Source organism: Helianthus annuus, chromosome 8, assembly GCF_002127325.2.
Source record: "Helianthus annuus cultivar XRQ/B chromosome 8, HanXRQr2.0-SUNRISE, whole genome shotgun sequence".
Lineage (NCBI taxonomy): Eukaryota > Viridiplantae > Streptophyta > Magnoliopsida > Asterales > Asteraceae > Helianthus > Helianthus annuus.
In genome coordinates, this window is record NC_035440.2 from 110,804,236 (window position 1) to 110,825,441 (window position 21,206).

Genomic DNA, 21,206 nt, shown 5'->3' on the forward strand with positions numbered 1-21,206 from the left:
AATAATCGGCACATCTGTTTTTAGAAACGAAAAGCCAAGTTTGTCTTACAGGACAACCAACGTAACACGTGTTATAGTCTGAACTTCTGTTTCACAGCTAAGCCAAGTTTGTCTTACAGCACAACCAACGTAACACGTGTTATAGTCTGAACCCCTGTTTCACAGCTAAACCATAGTAACATGTTATAGAGACATGTATTAGGGTATGACGATGTATTAGAGACATGTATGACGAATTAATTGCAGGTTTTTAGTTCTGTGTACTTTGTTAGTTGTTGTTTCAGTTGTATAAGATTAATTTGCAGTTTTTTATTTTTGTGTTAAAAAGTTATGCTTGGTTTGGTTGCTTCTTTGGGCTTTTGATCTGAATAGTAACTATTTTTTGTTGGTTTGGTTGGGGCTTTTGATCTGAATAGTAACCGTTTTTGTGATGTTATTTGAGAAAAAAGATTTTCTAGCTATGAATGTGTTAATATTTATGTCTGGTTAACGACTTAACGGTTATCTTATCTTTTTGTTTATTAGGACGGTGATGGATACAAGGGATATAAGATGCAATTCTCGGGACCGTTGGTTTCGTCAAACGTGGATCAGATACTCAAGGATCATGACCATGTTTATGTTGCAGCACAACACAACTAACACGTGTTATAGTTTGAACTTCTCGGACATGCATGTGTTACATGTGACATGAAACCCATGTACAACGTAACACGTGTTACGTGTGACATGAAAACACATTTTTATAACTTCCCTGGCATACGCACACCCACATGTTTACAAAGCGTTTCAAGACCGACCCAAACAATAAAGCAAGGGTAGCCGCTGAAAAGCTAAGGCAGCAAAGGTAGCCGCTGAAAAGCTAAGGCAGACTGTCAAAGGAAGCTCCGCCATTTTCTTTGTGCTATGTATTTTTGTTTACTAGTAATATGTAATGTGAGACTCTTATTGTTTTGTCTAGTACATGATGTTAAAACGGGATGGACTTAACACATTCTGGAAGTCTTAACACACGTTATAAAAGAGGCTTAACACACGTTATATCAGGTATACTATGTTGTATGTTCCATATTAACTTGGAGTTTATGCATCCATGCTGGAAGTCTTAACAAACATTATAATAGAGGCTTAACACACGTTATACAATATTAACTTGTATGTTTCATATTAACTTGTATGTTCCATATACGGTGTTGCAATATTAACTTGTATGTTCCATATTAACTTGTACACATATTAACTTGCAAACCACTTTCATATACATGAATACAAGTCGGGTTATAATGGATGCTTACATGTTATCATATGTATACAAGTGGGGTTACAACAAGATTACGATATTAACTAAGCTAACCATTAAACTCATCGCCCCCGTCGACTGTTTTCACCCTTGTTACATGTTAAGCAAATACATGTTCCGAACAGACAAATTGTAACACCTGTTAGATCAGTATATACACATCATGGTGTTTTGTAAACCCCTAGCTTATACATGAATATGTCAGGTTACAAAAAGATTATAACAAAGGCTTAACACATGTTATACATTCCAAAATGTGCAAAACAAACACATGTTATAAATGAACGAAGAGTTCTTTCCCACGTTATATATCATTCTAACTGGGGCTTAACACATGTTATACATGAACACATGTCAGGTTACATCATGGTGTTCTGTTACAGCTTGAACCACCAACACATGTTATAAATGGATGCTTACATGTTATCATATGTATACAAGTGGGGTTACAACAAGATTACGATATTAACTAAGCTCACCATTAAACTCATCGCCCCCGTCGACTGTTTTCACCCTTGTCACATGTTAATCAATTACATGTTCCGAACAGACAAATTGTAACACCTGTTAGATCAGTATATACACATCATGGTGTCAATTGAATATCTTTATGGATGAAAACTTGTTATAAACGAACGAAAACTTTTTACAGCATGAAAACTTCTTTATGGATCTGTTACAGCATGAACCACTAACACATTTTATAAACTAATGAAAACTTGTTACATCATGAAAAATTGTTTATGGATCTGTTACAGCATGAACCACTAACACATGTTATAAACGAACGAAAAGTTCTTTCCCAGAAGATTTGACTTATTCAATGTCCCCGCATTAACGTCGCCTACATCCATCCAGCTTGTCAATTGAATATCTTTATGGATCTGTTTCTGTAAATCAACACACGTTATATATCATTCTAACAGGTGCTTAACACATGTTATGGGTCTGTTTCTGTAACCCAAACAACCCAACAAAAAAAAAACTTACTGTTCAGATCAAAAGCCCAAACAGCAACCAAACCAACAAAATCGTCAACCGTATATCATTATTTCTGTAACAATTATTCCAACAGTTTCAATAATTTTTCAGACCTTATGTATATATAAACAAACAAATCGGCAACCGTATATCATTATTTCTGTAAAATCCCTATATAGTTAACAATCAACATTTTCAAGCATAATTCATCCAAACAGTTCATAGCTATATATATATATACATATACCCATATCCAAGAATCACGAAATGTAAGGAAACAAGATACACATCCTAAAATCAATCAAAAAAACAGCAATTCGAACAAATACTCAGCTAAAAATTACAAGGATGTAGGGAATTCAAAGACAATCATGTACCGACCGAAATAAATCTGGAGTAAATCCCGAACTAAATTAGAACCGAACCTGAACATGAATCTGACCCGAGTCGTCTGTATGTGTGTTCAAACTTCCTCTCTCTCTCTCTCACACTTGTATGTGTGTTCTTGGTGTTATAGATGAACATGATGAAGATTGTTGTCATCGTTCTCTCTCTCTAAAACAACATTCAGACCCTTCATTTGCTTCTAAAGATTGAGGAAAGGGAGAGCCGGAGAAGAAGCCTGGTGAGTTTCGCCGGAGGAGGTGGTTGCTGGTGGTGGTTGTTGTTTATTTCTCCTGATTTTGAAGAGTGTTCATTCTTTGTCTTCAAGATTGGGTTGAAGAAATGGGAAAGAGGAAGAGGTAAGAGAAAGAGAAAGTGATATGATGATTTGATGGTTCTGGAAAGTCAAAAAGCCCCTTTTTCACTACCGAAAATGCCCCTCCCACTTGTACTAATGTATTATATCATTTCTTTTAAATATAATTCTTACCAAAAAATAGGAGAGCCATTGATCAAGTTAGATGAGAGATAATCAATGGCTCACATTGGGTTTGCATAGTTTTTTAAAAAAGATGGGGTTTCTTATAGAGCCATGCCCTATATATATATATATATATATAAAAGCATATCCAAGGGACATCTTAATGTAATTTGCCACTTCTCTTAAAACCCCTTTAATGCATGATGTACAACCCTCTGAAGCACGTTAATATCAAAATTCATTCACCTTTCCAACAATACCCTTTTCTTTTAGGCGACCAAATCTTACTCAAATTTTGAATTCCCGCTCACTGTACCGCCCACATTCCTATATCTCATATTCATATTCCAGTTCAAATTTTGAATTCCAAAATTCCTTGAGTTTCCCAAAATCTTCCACCGCCAATTCCCCATACACCCCAATTAATCCATTATCCAAATCCTCTCAGGGAGAACCATAGCAAAAAGAAGAGTTAGAGAGAGAACATGAAGCTTTTGAAACCCTAGAAGAATCCCCAAATTCATACACAGGCCGACAGATCTATTCTGACCATTAGCAGCGATGGTTCGACGACGGTTTTAGGGTTACGCTATGAACAGCGATAGAAACCATAATCTTGAGACGAGTAATGGTTGTGATGTTGTTGTTGTGGTAGTTGTAAATGGCTTAAGCATACCCGACAGCAACGTTGAAGCATGACAAGGGTTAGGCTGTTGCCTGTTGACTCCATGACAAGTATTTCTCTCTTTTATCGTTTATTAATTCTTCGTTGCACACGGTTCTTTGCTGATTTCTTGAATGTAGAATGTAATTTCCATGTTTGGTTGTTGTAATTTGTTTTAATTAGTTTTGTTGTTCGCTAATGTTGGATTTTGTAGGTTCGTGCTTTTCTAGGGTTCCATAATTTCCAACATCTTATTACCAGGTAAGAAGATGCACAACAATTCAATTTAGTTTGATTCTAAGTAACTCATTAGATCTGTGGTTTTGACTTATTATAGCGTTTGAGCTCCACTTGAATCTGATGGAAGGATCATTAAACCGAAAGAGATGAGAGTTGTTGCTGATGATTGCATAACAACCAAGGTTTTTAGTTTTAACTCATCACATATATGTTCATGTTTTTTTTCTGTCGTTTTACTTACTTTTGGTGGTTTTTCAGTTCTTGATGCGTTCTAAATGGTTTGGTGTGACATTTTCAAATTTTGGGAACTCCTAGACATAGTAATAACTATATGTTATATATCGACCAACTTGGAATTAAAATTTATACTTCAATTTTTATAACACAAAAAAGTCGTAACAAGACAAAAATTTGAACACCATACGCATACCAAGACATACAAGTAGCGCTATTAGGTAGCGACTATCGTAAATTTCACCGACATAATAGAAGTAGTGCTATTAGGTAGCTAGCGACTATCCTAAAATTCACCGACATAAAATCAGTTGTGTTAGGTAGTGAAGAACCTAAAATTGAAAAAGAAATAACATTCTCACGAGTTAAGTTATTCTACAAAGGCTCATAAAAATAAGAAGTGTAAGAAGACATTATAGAGTGACAAGTGTCTAAGAACCTAAAAGCTAAACCCACTACACCACCACCCAAAACCTAAACACCCACCCCACCCAAAAACCTAACCCCCTCCCCCCCCCCCAATCACCCACCCAAATTTTTTTTTTTGGGTGGGTGATGGGTGTGGGGGGTTTATGTTTTTGGATGGTGGTGGGTGTTTAAGTTTTTTTTAGTGTGGTGGGTTTATTTTTAGGAGGCTTTGTACACTTTTTGTTTTTAGAAACCTTTATATTTGATCCTAAATCAGATTCTCACTAGACATAAAAGTGGTTGTGTTAGGCAGTGACAAACCTAAAATTGAAAAAGAAATAACATTCTCACCAGGCTTTTTTTCTGGTAAAGGATTTGAGGTTTTTGGAACAAAATATTTGCAGGGTGTATGTTTCATAGTGAAGGTGGTTTAATGAGTTTTGAGCATCCTTATGAACAAGATTAAGGCAATGCCAAGGGTGGATAGTCAAGGGCGCAGCATGTAAGGGGCGGGGAGGGGGCGTCCGCCCCCCCCGAACTTTTCGGTTAGTAGTGTTACGTATGTGTTTTTCGTATAGAAATTTTTAGGGATATACGTTTTCACCCCCCCCCCCCGAATTTAAAAAAAATTATGTATATACGTGTTCGACCCCCTCGGTTTTATAAATTTTTTTTTGTATATACGTATTGGACCCCCGGTTTTCTATTATGTAGCCCAAATAAAATACTTAATTAGTCCAAATCAATTTATTATACACCAAAATCATACAAGCCCAAAATAAAAGCCCACCATCCAAAAAAAAAAAAAATAAACCCAAATTCAGTCCTGGTGGAATACGAGCATAACCAGTCGCACGCACAGAACAGAAGGGGGAAAGAAACCCCAAATCGCTGCTGACCTGCTGTTGTTGTTCGAGTCCGAGGGCAGGGGTCTTGAACTTGCTCGATTTCTTCACGAATCACGGCTCATCCTCAGGTATGTGTGGTCTTGTACTTGTTCGACTTCTTCAATTATCTTTAGGTTTAATCTAGGACTTCAATTTATATGATTTAGGTTGAAATTGGGGGTGAATTTTAGCCCTAAACTTGTTGAAATTGTCAATCTTCGACGAATTCTTCTTGAATCTTCATAAGGTATATGCTTTTAATCTTTAGGTTTAATTTAGGGTTGCAATATATGTGATTTTGGTTGACATTTGGGGTGAAATTAGGGCCGAATTTTTGCCCTAAACTTGTTAAATCTTTATGTTAACTTGAAATTTGGGGTGATTTGTTAATTTGTTATTAGATTATGCTATGGGATTGACCGGTTGCTGCTGTGCCTGCTCTTGTTCGACTGCAAGCTGTTGCGCTACTTGTTCTGGTCTTGTCTGACTTCTTCAATCTTCATAAGGTTAAAGGTATGTGTTTTTCTATCTTTAGGTTTAATTTAGGGCTACAATTTATGTGATTTAGGTTGAAATTAGGGGAGAATTTTAACCCTAAACTTGTTGAAATTAGGGGTAGAACTATAATTCTTCAGGCAGAAATTAGGACAGAACTGAATTTTAGCCCTAAACTTGTTGAAATTAGAGGTGAATTTTAGCCCTAAACTTGTGATTTAGGTAGAAATTAGGGTCAGAACTGAAATTAGGGCTGCAATTAATGTGATTTAGGTTGAAATTAGGGACAGAACTATAATTCTTCATCCAAGTGAACCGGGTACCCCACCTTCCTCATCTTTTTAATGTTTTGGTGTCTTTGTTCAATTGTTTGTTAAACAATGTTTAAGTTTTAATGTTTGAGAACATTTTTTATTTGATATTAGCGTTTGACCCGACCCGAATCGAATCACCGACGTCCGACCCGAACATAGAAAATTTTTTTTAGGTCCGGTGCCTTCCGCCCCCCCAAACTTTTTTTTCCAAGCTTCGCCACTGTGGATAGTGAACGGGTGATGTGTGGGTCCAATTTCAAAGTGGACACTCAAGGGTTAACTCTATCCCTCGTAGGGGCAGTGAAGCCAATTGGACCCAGTGGGATGATCATTATACATCTTAATTCTTCTTGAATCATGATCAGCTTCCAACATCCCTTTTTTTTTACTTATAACAGTTTGTCTGTTTGCTTTTTTATTTTCTTATTTTGGATATCCTGAATGTAAATATTTGATTTTGTTTGAGAATAATTACGATGGTTTCTAGTGTTGTTTGGTTCAAAAATTTTGATATCTTGAAATTGTCGTGTACAATAGCTTTTCTTTTAACATTAAAACGCAACCACTTTATACCCCAACCATTATTCTCTCTTAGCAAGATGCTAAAACCATAGTTATCATATGCGTTAGGCCCATAGGGATCGGCGAGAAGCGCAAAAAAAGCGAGGGCCAGAGAAAAAAAACGCAATCAAATAAAAACATTTTTAGAACAGAGGCTAAAACACCAGTAAATGATTACAAAATATCAAGGAAACAAACCCAAAACAGAAGCATTTACATCACTTCAGGCAAATGATTCCAGGGGCACCAAAATGAATTAGCAGGACCAATTGAATTAATCATCACTCGTACTGACTTCCAAATAACAAGAAATTTTTTAGAAATCTTTGTTTTTATTAGCAAAAAGAGAGACAACATATATAGCCCGACTAGCAAGGAGCTAGAGCTAGACAGAAACCATAAAAGACGATTACATCTTTCGGCTCGGTTTGAGATTTTCAAAGCTCGAACGTGGCTTGTTTATTATTTATTAGTTAATACAAAATAATATAAATAATAGATTCGTTTAGGCTCATGAGCACAATAAGTAAAGCTCGGGCTCGAGTTCGTTTTCTAAACAAGCTTATTTTTAGGTCCGCACTCGGCTTGTAAACAAGTTTAGATAAGCTGGGCTCGTTTACTAGACAATCTTAAATAGGGGTAAATTAAATGTTAGTAAAAACTAATATTACACTAAGGCTCGACAAGCTTGACGAGCTTCATATGCCAGGCTCGGGCTTTTGGCTCAATAAATAAGCTAGCTTTGTTTAAGCTCCGCTCAGGTTCGATAAGTCTCGGCTCGTTTCGAGCAAGTCTTCTAATCGCCGTTTCGGACCATTGTGTCAGGTTGACCCCAAGGGTTCCCCACAGCCGAAAATTATCTCATCACCAGGTCTTCTAGTCGCCGTTCTGGACCATTGTGTTCTTCTTTGTAACAGAAATCTCAAATTTACACAACATCGCAACGAGAGAGAGAGACAGGGTTCGAAACAACAGAGAATACGATGGTTGTTTGGTTTCGAGATTTCTTGTTACAAAGATGAAGACAGTGGTCGGAACACATGGAGACGAAAATGGTTGCCAGACAACAACCCAAGAATCACATCCATGTGGTGGGTGGCTACTGGTATGAAGATTAGGGTTTCTTAAATAGAGGGGATGAATAGAAAGTGTTGAAAGGACAAAACTACATCTCACGTGAGGGGCACGTGGTGGTAACTAATGGCGTAAGTATATAACGGATGTGAGTTTTGTAACGTATTAAGAGTGAATTAAACTTGTTAAATGAGGCAAACCACCCAAAATCTTGCAATTTATTCATGAAATTTATTTAGATTTATTAGCAAACTCATAGTAATCTCATTTGTACGAGAGAAAGAAAGGGGATTTGTGTGTGAGTAGAGGTGCACAAATCGGGTTCAAACCCTAAACTGTTTCGGGTTAGTCAACAAAAAATCAAAACTGATTTTGGTTTTAAGTCAGTACAAATGAGAGAATTATAAAAGTTATTAGTTTGCTATAAACAAGAGAAAAAGAGAAATTTCATGTATCCTCTAAACCTATGTATTCTCTAAGCAATAACTACGTATCCTGAAACACAAATTTTTAATACCTAATGTAGAATGTCATTCAATTATGATTTAAAAGAATTTATAATTTTACAAGTTTATAGAATTATTAGTGAAATCATGCCAAAAGAAAAAAAAAAAGAAAAGATACCAAAAGTAGATGGAAAAATAATTATATTATATTATATTATATTATATTATATTATATTATATTATATCATATTACTATTTTAATTTTAATAGGAATATTAATTAATATTTATTTATTTATTTATTTATTTTAATATTTATTAGACAAAGTGAATGAATAGTAATTATTTGTTTTAAAGTTTTTTTACGTGTTATTTAGTGGTTTTTTTATATGTGCTATGCGGTTTTTTATATATCTTATATAATTTGCGTTTGTTTTTTATCGATGTAAATCACGTGTCGGTATTTTTTGGTCATATCAAGATTTTTTTTTCTCTATGGGATGCTGTAACGAGTGTCGGTGGCTTAACGAAACAAATAAATACCGACCAAATTCCCGCCGTGTCAGTATAATTTTGGTCATATCATGATTCTTTTTCTGTTGGTTGCTATAACGAGTGTTGATACCATAGTTAAACGAACCAATACCCACCCACCGCACAACGTGAGGATTCCCGGCGCAACGCGCAAAGTTAATAGCACTAGTTACATATAAATAGGAAGTTTCATCAAAAAGTAGAAAGAGGAATACTGAGTGCTAAAACCAATTGTGGGAAGCCATCGTTTCTTGTTAGCTCTACTTTATCCATCCATCCCCACCTATTCACTGATTTTTGTTAGGGGAGCAATCATATTATTCCTTTCTTTTTTATTCTTTATAAAAATAATTGATGAAGGATCTTAGCTACAGTACAAACTTTAACCCTGAAATAAAACTTTATTATACTAATGGCTTTTGTTTACTTTCTATTTTGATGTGAAGTTATATGTTTATATTGTATGCTTCACTTTTTACTAGAGTTGGTGTGGTTACATTAAATATAAAATATCAAATAGTTCTTATATTTTTTTTACGAAGATCAAATTATTTTATTAATAAGTGGTATAAATTCGAGTTTGTATGTTTTACGCCGGTTCGCGTGTATCTTTGATTTCGCTTTACGTCACGTAGCGGTATAAATTCACAATTTGTTTTATGATTTTTACCGGTTTTGATCGATGTTTGCTTGCTACCTAGTGAGGGACTGGGCTTAACCAAACGAATTCCCGCCGCGTAACGCCGGGTATTTTTACTAGTTATTCACAAAACATGTTTCATGATTAATTGAGCTTAGCCTTTTAAGTGTTTTACTTCCTATTCGTTTAAGAATTCAACATTGTACTTGTTCATGAACACATATCGAATGAAAAATGCCCGTGTTCGTTCATTAAGGAGTTGAACTTGTTTACGAACACAAACGAACAAATTATGGTTATGTATACATTTCTTTCTCTCTCTTTTCTAATTATCTATTCATGAATTTCGTACAAGTATATAAGAAGTCAAGGATCAAACCTGAGACATCTTCTTTTAAAATGCACACGTCTCTAACTCTCTATCAAGTGGGCTAGCCCCAGATTGGCCAAAGTTTCTTTTATAATAACACTATTTTAATGCATATAAATGAACCATTTCAAAATCAGGTATAAAGTTAATTTGGTATTTATTGTTAAAAAAGATTATATATTAATTTTTAGTCATGCTATGACCCTTTTCTTATTGTTAACTAGTATTAAGCCCCTGCGTTACGGCGATTGTCATAAAACTGTGTTAAGTAGTAGCAATACTATACCATTGTCAGCGACTACCAATACCGGAAAAACTCGTAAAAACAAAATAAATAAAAACGGGAAAAAAATAACGCCGAGCGAAAAACAGACGTAAAATCTTTGAATCACGCATGCTCGTTGTTGAGAAATTAAACCAAAACGTAAAACATAGAAAAAAATAACTAAGTTCATCCAGGACCCGCGTGTTAGACGAACTTGTCAAACGCAGAAAAATAAATGTGACGCGACGGGCCTTTCAAACGGGAAAAATATACGAAAAAATGTTGAAACCCCACATGCACGTTACGGTGCGTTAATTCACAAAATTTAGAACGAAACGAAAAACTTGGGAAAGATGAAAAGTATGGTAGACTAAAATTGAAAATAATAAAGAGTTGGGATTAAATTGCAAAAGATGAAAAACTTTGGGTTAAAAGTAAAAAAACAAAGGGTCTAAACTGCAAAATGGAAGTTATTTATTAATTTTAGATAAAGATAAGAATAACAATAAGTGATATTTATATATTGGTTATTAATAATTAATATTAATATTAATATTAAAAGAAATTTATTAAACAAATATAAATAAAATTTACGAGGTTGAATGAGAGAATGCCATGTGGCATTATTTGGAGTCTTTTATTATAAGTTAGATTAGATCAGGTATGAAGTTCTAAATTGTTAATCCCATATCATTATGGGACTAGCCTAGATGGTAAAGGTGTAAGCGTTTTGATGTGGAATGTATTAGGTTCAATCCCCTATGAGTAGATATGTTCACCGTCCAGTTTTAATGGGTGTTAGGTTAAACTGAGCCAAACTATTTGTAAGAGCTTTTTATTAACAAAAGCCGAAATTGGACTGTTTAAAATTAAAACCTATTCGTTTCAAACGGTTTAATTTGGGTTTAGTTTCACGCTTTGGGCTATATTGGCCCTTATATAAAATATAAAATACAAAAATAAAAAAAATTGTCCAAAAATACAAATTACATCTTTTAACACATCCTTTCTTATGATTCAAAGCAACTCTGATTTTCATTTTTAGTTTACCTGTAAAATAACATTATTAAGTATTCGAGCCCTGGATTGGTGTAAAAATTTGTGCAGTTAAACAAAATGAGAAAAGAAAAAGTATTCGTAAACTTAAAAAAAGTATTGTAACTCGTAAGCCTTAACGGAATTCATTAAAAAAGAGGATTGCAAACTCATAAAAATATCAAGGAAACAAACCCAAAACAGAAGCATTTACATCACTTCTGGCAAATGATTATAGGGGCACCAAAAGGAATTAGCAGGACCAATTGAATTAATCATATAAATGGTACTGACTTCCAAATAACAAGAAATTTTTTAGAAATCTTTGTTTTTATTAGCAAAAAGAGAGACAACATATATAGCCCGACTAGCAAGGAGCTAGAACTAGACAGAAACCATAAAAGACGATTACATCTTTCGGCTCGGTTCGAGATTTTCAAAGCTTGAACGTGGCTTGTTTATTATTTATTAGTTAATACAAAATAATATAAATAATAGATTCGTTTAGGCTCATGAGCACGATAAGTAAAGCTCGGGCTCGAGTTCGTTTTCTAAACAAGCTGATTTTTAGGTCCGCATTAGCTCGTAAACAAGTTTAGATAAGCTCGGCTCGTTTACTAGATAATTTTAAATAGGGGTAAATTAAATATTAGTAAAAACTAATATTACACTAAGGCTCGACAAGCTTGACGAGCTTCATATGCCAGGCTCGGGCTTTTGGCTCAATAAATAAGCGAGCTTTGTTTAAGCTCCGCTTTGGTTCGATAAGTCTCGGCTCGTTTCGAGCAGGTCTTCTAATCGCCGTTTCGGACCATTGTGTCAGGTTGACCCCAAGGGTTCCCCACAGCCGAAAATTATCTCATGACCAGGTCTTCTAGTCGCCGTTCTGGACCATTGTGTTCTTCTTTGTAACAGAAATCTCAAATTTACACAACATCGCAATGAGAGAGAGAGAGAGAGAGACAGGGTTCGAAACAACAGAGAATACAGAATACGGTGGTTGTTTGGTTTCGAGATTTCTTGTTACAAAGATGAAGACAGTGGTCGGAACACATGGTGAAGAAAATGGTTGCCAGACAACAACCCAAGAATCACATCCATGTGGTGGGTGGCTACAGGTATGAAGATTAGGGTTTCTTAAATAGAGGGGATGAATAGAAAGTGTTGAAAGGACAAAACTACCCCTCACGTGAGGGGCACGTGGTGGTAACTAATGGCGTAAGTATATAACGGATGTGAGTTTTGTAACGTATTAAGAGTGAATTAAACTTGTTAAATGAGGCAAACCACCCAAAATCTTGCATTTTATTCATAAAATTTATTTAGATTTATTAGCAAACTCATAGTAATCTCATTTGTATGAGAGAAAGAAAGGGGATTTGTGTGTGAGTAGAGGTGCACAAATCGGGTTCAAACCCTAAACTGTTTCGGGTTATTCAACAAAAAATCAAAACTGATTTTGGTTTTAAGTCCGTACAAAGGAGAGAATTATAAAAGTTATTAGTTTACTATAAACAAGAGAAAAAGAGTAATTTCATGTCTCCTCTAAACCTATGTATTCTCTAAGCAATAACTACATACATAATTTTCCTCAAACACAAATTTTTAATGCCTAATGTAGAATGTCATTCAATTATGATTTAAAAGAATTTATAATTTTACAAGTTTATAGAATTATTAGTGAAATCATGCCAAAAGAAAAAAAAGAAAAGATACCAAAAGTAGATGGAAAAATAATTATATTATATTATATTATATTATATTATATAATATTATGTCATATTACTATTTTAATTTTAATAGGAATATTAATTAATATTTAATATTTATTTATTTATTTATTCATTTATTTATTTATTTTAATATTAATAAACAAAGCGAATGAATAGTAATTATTTGTTTTAAAGGTTTTTTACGTGTTATTTAGTGATTTTTTATATGTGATATGCGGTTTTTTATATATCTTATATAACTTGCGTTTGTTTTTGATCGATGTAAATCACGTGTCGGTATTTTTTGGTCATATCAAGATTTTTTTTCTCTATGGGTTGCTGTAACGAGTGTCGGTGGCATAACGAAACAAACAAATACCGACCAAATTCCCGCCGTGTTAGTATAATTTTGGTCATTTCATGATTCTTTTTCTGTTGGTTGCTATAACGAGTGTTGATGCCATAGTTAAACGAACCGATACCCACCCACCGCGCAATGTGAGGATTCCCGACGCAACGCGCAAATTTAATAGCACTAGTTACATATAAATAGGAAGTTTTATCAAAAAGTAGAAAGAGGAATACTGAGTCCTAAAACCAATTGTGGGAAACCGTGTTTCTTTTTAGCTCTACTTTTTCCATCCATCCCCACCTATTCACTGATTTTTGTTAGGGGAGCAATCATATTATTCCTTTTTTTTATTCTATATAAAAATAATTGATGAAGGACCTTAGCTACAGTACAAACTTTTAACCCTGAAATAAAACTTTATTATAATAATGGCATTTGTTTACTTTCTATTTTGATGTGAAGTTATATGTTTATATTGTATGCTTCACTTTTGAATAGAGTTGGTGGGGTTTCATTAAATATAAAATATCAAATAGTTCTTATATTTTTTTTACAAAGATCATATTACTTTATTAATAAGTGGTATAAATTCGAGTTTGTATGTTTTACGCCGGTTCGCTTGTATCTTTGATTTCGCTTTACGTCACGTAGCGGTATAAATTCACAATTTGTTTAATGATTTTTACCGGTTTTGATCGATGTTTTCTTGCTACTTAGCGAGGGACTGGGCTTAACGAAACGAATTCCCGCCGCGTAGCGCGGGGTATTTTTACTAGTTATTCACAAAACATGTTTCATGATTAATAGAGCTTAGCCTTTTAAGTGTTTTACTTCCTATTCGTTTAAGAATTCAACATTGTACTTTTTCACGAACACATATCGAATGAAAAATGCCCGTGTTCGTTCATTAAGGAGTTGAACTTATTTATGAACACAAACAAACAAAATATGGTTATGTATACGTTTCTTTCTCTCACTTTTCTAATTATCTATTCATGAATTCCGTACAAGTATATAAGAAGTCAAGGATCAAACCTGAGACATCTTCTTTTAAAATGCACACGTCTCTAACTCTCTATCAAGTGGGCTAGCCCCACATTGGCCAAAGTTTCTTTTATAATAACACTATTTTAATGCATATAAATGAACCATTTCAAAATCAGGCATAAAGTTAATTTGGTATTTATTGTTAAAAAAGATTATATATTAATTTTTAGTCATGCTAAAACTCTTTTTTTATTGTTAACTAGTATTAAGCCCCTACGTTGCAGCAGTTGTCATAAAACTGTGTTAAGTAGTAGCAATACTATATCATTGTCAGCGACCACCAACACCGGAAAAGCTCGTAAAAACAAAATAAATAAAAACGGGAAAAAAATAACGCCGAGCGAAAAACAAACGTAAAATCTTTGAATCACGCATGCTCGTTGCTAAGAAATTAAACCAAAACGTAAAACATAGAAAAAAATAACTAAGTTCATCCAGGACCTATGTGTTAGATGAACTTGTCAAACGCAGAAAAATAGATGTGACGCGACAGGCCTTTCAAACGGGAAAAATATACGAAAAAATGTTGAACCCCACACGCACGTTGCGGTGCGTTAACTCACAAAATTTAGAACGAAACGAAAAACTTGGGAAATATGAATAGTATGGTGGACTAAAATTGAAAATAAAAAAGAGTTGGGATTAAATTGCAAAAGATGAAAAACTTTGGGTTAAAAGTAAAAAACAAAGGGTCTAAACTGGAAAATGGAAGTTATTTATTAATTTTAGATAAAGATAAGAATAACAATAAGTGATATTTATATATTGGTTATTAATTATTAATATTAATATTATTATTAAAAGAAATTTATTAAACAAATATAAATAAAATTTATGAGGTTGAATGAGAGAATGCCATGTGACTTTATTTGGAGTCTTTTATTATAAGTTAGATTAGATCAGGTATGAAGTTCTAAATTGTTAATCACATATCATTATGGGACTAGCCTAGATGGTAAAGGTGCAAGCGTTTTGATGTGGAATGTATTAGGTTCAATCCCCTATAAGTAGATGTGTTCACCGTCCAGTTTTAATGGATGTTAGGTTAAACTGTTTTAATGGGTGTTAGGTTAAACTGAGCCAAACAATTAGTCACAGTTTTTTATAAACAAAAGCCAAAATTGGACTGCTTAAAATTAAAACCTATTCGTTACAAACGGTTTAATTTGGGTTTAGTTTCACGCTTTGGGCTATACTGGCCCTTATATAAAATATAAAATACAAAAATAAAAAAAATTGTCCAAAAATACAAATTACGTCTTTTAACACATCCTTTCTTATGATTCAAAACAAATCTGATTTCCATTTTTAGTTTACCTGTAAAATAACCTTATTAAGTATTCAAGCCCTGGATTGGTGTAAAAATTTGTGCAGTTAAACAAAATGAAAAAAGAAAAAGTATTCGTAAACTTAAACAAGGTATTGTAACTCGTACGCTTTAACGGAATTCATTAAAAAAGAGGATTGCAAACTCATAAAAATATCAAGGAAACAAACCCAAAACAGAAGCATTTACATCACTTCTCGCAAATGATTCTAGGGACACCAAAAGGAATTAGCAGGACCAATTGAATTAATCATCACTGGTAGTGACTTCCAAATAACAAGAATTTTTTTAGAAATCTTTGTTTTTATTAGCAAAAAGAGAGACAACATATATAGCCCGACTAGCAAGGAGCTAGAACTAGACAGAAACCATAAAAGACGATTACATCTTTCGGCTCGGTTCGAGATTTTCAAAGCTCGAACGTGGCTTGTTTATTATTTATTAGTTAATACAAAATAATATAAATAATAGATTCGTTTAGGCTCATGAGCACGATAAGTAAAGTTCGGGCTCGAGTTCGTTTTCTAAACAAGCTTATTTTTAGGTCCGCACTAGGCTCGTAAACAAGTTTAGATAAGCTCGGCTCATTTACTAGACAATTTTAAATAGGGGTAAATTAAATATTAGTAAAAACTAATATTAAACTAAGGCTCGACAAGCTTGACGAGCTTCATATGCCAGGCTCGGGCTTTTGGCTCAATAAATAAGCGAGCTTTGTTTAAGCTCCGCTTAGGTTCGATAAGTCTCGGCTCGTTTCGAGCAGGTCTTCTAATCGCCGTTTCGGACCATTGTGTCAGGTTGACCCCAAGGGTTCCCCACAGCCAAAAATTATCTCATGACTAGGTCTTCTAGTCGCCGTTCTGGACCATTGTGTTCTTCTTTGTAACAGAAATCTCAAATTTACACAACATCGCAACGAGAGAGAGAGAGATAGGGTTCGAAATAACAGAGAATACGGTGGTTGTTTGGTTTCGAGATTTCTTGTTACAAAGATGAAGACAGTGGTCGGAACACATGGTGAAGAAAATGGTTGCCAGACAACAACCCAAGAATCACATCCATGTGGTGGGTGGCTACTGGTATGAAGATTAGGGTTTCTTAAATAGAGGGGATGAATAGAAAGTGTTGAAAGGACAAAACTACCCCTCACGTGAGGGGCACGTGGTGGTAACTAATGGCGTAAGTATATAACGGATGTGAGTTTTGTAACGTATTAAGAGTGAATTAAACTTGTTAAATGAGGCAAACCACCCAAAATCTTGCAATTTATTCATGAAATTTATTTAGATTTATTAGCAAACTCATAGTAATCTCATTTGTATGAGAGAAAGAAAGGGGATTTGTGTGTGAGTAGAGGTGCACAAATCGGGTTCAAACCCTAAACTGTTTCGGGCTAGTCAACAAAAAATCAAAATTGATTTTGGTTTTAAGTCAGTACAAAGGAGAGAATTATAAAAGTTATTAGTTCGCTATAAACAAGAGAAAAAGATAAATTTCATGTATCCTCTAAACCTATGTATTCTCTAAGCAATAACTACGTACATAATTTTCCTGAAACACAAATTTTGAATGCCTAATGTAGAATGTCATTCAGTTATGATTTAAAAGAATTTATAATTTTACAAGTTTATAGAATTATTAGTGAAATCATGCCAAAAGAAAAAAAAAGAAAAGATACCAAAATTAGATGGAAAAATAATTATATTATATTATATTATGTTATGTTATGTTATGTTATGTTATGTTATGTTATGTTATGTTATGTTATGTTATGTTATGTTATGTTATGTTATGTTATGTTATGTTATGTTATGTTATGTTATGTTATGTTATGTTATGTTATGTTATGTTATGTTATGTTATGTTATGTTATGTTATGTTATGTTATGTTATGTTATGTTATGTTATGTTATGTTATGTTATGTTATGTTATGTTATGTTATGTTATGTTATGTTATGTTATGTTATGTTATGTTATGTTATGTTATGTTATGTTATGTTATGTTATGTTATGTTATGTTATGTTATGTTATGTTATGTTATGTTATGTTATGTTATATCATATTAGTATTTTAATTTTAATAGGAATATTAATTAATATTTAATATTTATTTATTTATTTATTTTAATATTAATAGACAAAGTGAATGAATAGTAATTATATGTTTTAAAGGTTTTTTACGTATTATTTAGTGGTTTTTATATGTGCTATGCGGTTTTTTATATATGTTATATAACTTGCGTTTGTTTTTGATCGATGTAAATCACGTGTCGGTATTTTTTGGTCAAATCAAGATTTTTTTTCTCTATGGGATGCTGTAACGAGTGTCGGTGGCATAACGAAACAAACAAATACCGACCAAATTCCCGCCGTGTTAGTATAATTTTGGTCATATCACGATTCTTTTTCTGTTGGTTGCTATAACGAGTGTTGATGCCATAGTTAAACGAACCGATACCCACCCACCGCGCAACGTGAGGATTCCCGACGCAACGGGCAAATTTAATAGCACTAGTTACATATAAATAGGAAGTTTCATCAAAAAGTAGAAAGAGGAATACTGAGTCCTAAAACCAATTGTGGGAAGCTATCGTTTCTTGTTAGCTCTACTTTATCCATCCATCCTCACCTATTCACTGATTTTTGTTAGGGGAGCAATCATATTATTCCTTTCTTTTTTATTCTATATAAAAATAATTGATGAAGGATCTTAGCTACAGTACAAACTTTAACCCTGAAATAAAACTTTATTATAATAATGGCATTTGTTTACTTTCTATTTTGATGTGAAGTTATATGTTTATATTGTATGCTTCACTTTTAAATAGAGTTGGTGGGGTTACATTAAATATAAAATATCAAATAGTTCTTATATTTTTTTTACAAAGATCATATTATTTTATTAATAAGTGGTATAAATTCGAGTTTTTATATTTTACGCCGGTTCGCGTGTATCTTTGATTTCGCTTTACGTCACGTAGCGGTATAAATTCACAATTTGTTTAATGATTTTTACCGGTTTTGATCGATGTTTTCTTGCTACTTAGCGAGGGACTGGGCATAACCAAACGAATTCCCGCCGCCATGTTTCATGATTAATAGAGCTTAGCCTTTTAAGTGTTTTACTTCCTATTCGTTTAAGAATTCAACATTGTACTTGTTCACGAACACATGTCGAATGAAAAATGCCCGTGTTCATTCATTAAGGAGTTGAAATTGTTTACGAACACAAACGAACAAAATATGGTTATGTATACATTTCTTTCTCTCACTTTTCTAATTATCTATTCATGAATTCCGAACAAGTATATAAGAAGTCAAGGATCAAACCTGAGACATCTTCTCTTAAAATGCACACGTCTCTAACTCTCTATCAAGTGGGCTAGCCCCATATTGGCCAAAGTTTCTTTTATAATAACACTATTTTAATGCATATAAATGAACCATTTCAAAATCAGGTATAAAGTTAATTTGGTATTTATTGTTAAAAAAAAGTTATATATTAATTTTTAGTCACGCTAAAACCCTTTTTTTTATTGTTAACTAGTATTAAGCCCGCTGCGTTGCAGCGGTTGTCATAAAACTGTGTTAAGTAGTAGCAATACTATACCATTGTCAACGACCACCAACACTGGAAAGCTCGTAAAAACAAAATAAATAAAAACGGGAAAAAAATAACGTCTAGCGAATAAAGACGTAAAATCTTTGAATCACGCATGTTCGTTGTTGAGAAATTAAACCAAAACGTAAACATAGAAAAAATAACTAAGTTCATCCAGGACCCGCGTGTTAGACGAACTTGTCAAACGCAGAAAAATAGATGTGACGCGATGGGCCTTTCAAACAGGAAAAATATACGAAAAAAATGTTGAACCCCACACGCACGTTGCAGTGCGTTAACTCACAAAATTTAGAACGAAACGAAAAACTTGGGAAAGATGAAAAGTATGGTGGACTAAAATTGAAAATAAAAAAGAGTTGGGATTAAAATGCAAAAGATGAAAAACTTTGGGTTAAAAGTAAAAAAAACAAAGGGTCTAAATTGCAAAATAGAAGTTATTTATTAATTTTAGATAAAGATAAGAATAACAATAAGTGATATTTATATATTGGTTATTAATTATTAATATTAATATTAAAAGAAATTTATTAAACAAATATAAATAAAATTTATGAGGTTGAATGAGAGAATGCCATGTGACTTTATTTGGAGTCTTTTATTATAAGTTAGATTAGATCAGGTATGAAGTTCTAATTGTTAATCACATATCATTATGGGACTAGCCTAGATGGTAAAGGTGCAAGCGTTTTGATGTGGAATGTATTAGGTTCAATCCCCTATAAGTAGATGTGTTCACCGTCCGGTTTTAATGGGTGTTAGATTAAACTGAGCCAAACTATTAGTAACAGTTTTTTATTAACAAAAGCCGAAATTGGAATGTTTAAAATTAAAACCTATTCGTTACAAACGGTTTAATTTGGGTTTAGTTTCACGCTTTGGGCTATATTGGCCCTTATAAAAAAAAAATTGTCCAAAAATACAAATTACGTCTTTTAACACATCCTTTCTTATTATTCAAAACAACTCTGATTTCCATTTTTAGTTTACCTGTAAAATAACCTTATTAAGTATTCGAGCCCTGGATTGGTGTAAAAATTTGTGCAGTTAAACAAAATGAAAAAAAAAAAAGTATTCGTAAACTTAAAAAAGTATTGTAACTCATAAGCTTTAACGGAATTCATTAAAAAAGAGGATTGCAAACTCATAAAAATATCAAGGAAACATACCCAAAACAGAAGCATTTACATCACTTCTGGCAAATGATTCCAGGGGAACCAAATGGAATTAGCAGGACCAATTGAATTAATCATATAAATGGTACTGACTTCCAAATAACAAGAAATTTTAGAAATCTTTGTTTTTATTAGCAAAAAGAGAGACAACATATATAGCCCGACTAGGAAGGAGCTAGAACTAGACAGAAACCATAAAAGACGATTACATCTTTCGGCTCGGTTCGAGATTTTCAAAGCTCGAACGTGGCTTGTTTATTATTTATTAGTTAATACAAAATAATATAAATAATAGATTCGTTTAGGCTCATGAGCACGATAAGTAAAGCTCGGGCTCGAGTTCGTTTCTAAACAAGCTGATTTTTAGGTCCGCACTTGGCTCGTAAACAAGTTTAGATAAGCTCGGCTCGTTTACTAGACAATTTTAAATAGGGGTAAATTAAATATTAGTAAAAAATAATATTACACTAAGGCTCGACAAGCTTGACGAGCTTCATATGCCAGGCTCAGGCTTTTGGCTCAATAAATAAGCGAGCTTTGTTTAAGCTCCGCTTTGGTTCGAGAAGTCTCGGCTCGTTTCGAGCAGGTCTCCTAATCGCCGTTTCGGACCATTGTGTCAGGTTGACCCCAAGGGTTCCCCACAGCCGAAAATTATCTCATG

The 21,206-nt window shown here is 33.5% G+C and overlaps 1 long non-coding RNA gene across 1 annotated transcript; it reads left to right on the forward strand.

Moving 5' to 3' along the window:
* Positions 1–5,494: 5,494 nt before the first annotated feature.
* On the forward strand, positions 5,495–6,017 carry LOC110871448. The gene is made up of 3 exons (XR_002553744.2): positions 5,495–5,668; positions 5,747–5,826; positions 5,981–6,017. It is a non-coding gene; the product is annotated as an uncharacterized LOC110871448 (long non-coding RNA).
* The last annotated feature ends 15,189 nt before the right edge of the window (positions 6,018–21,206 follow it).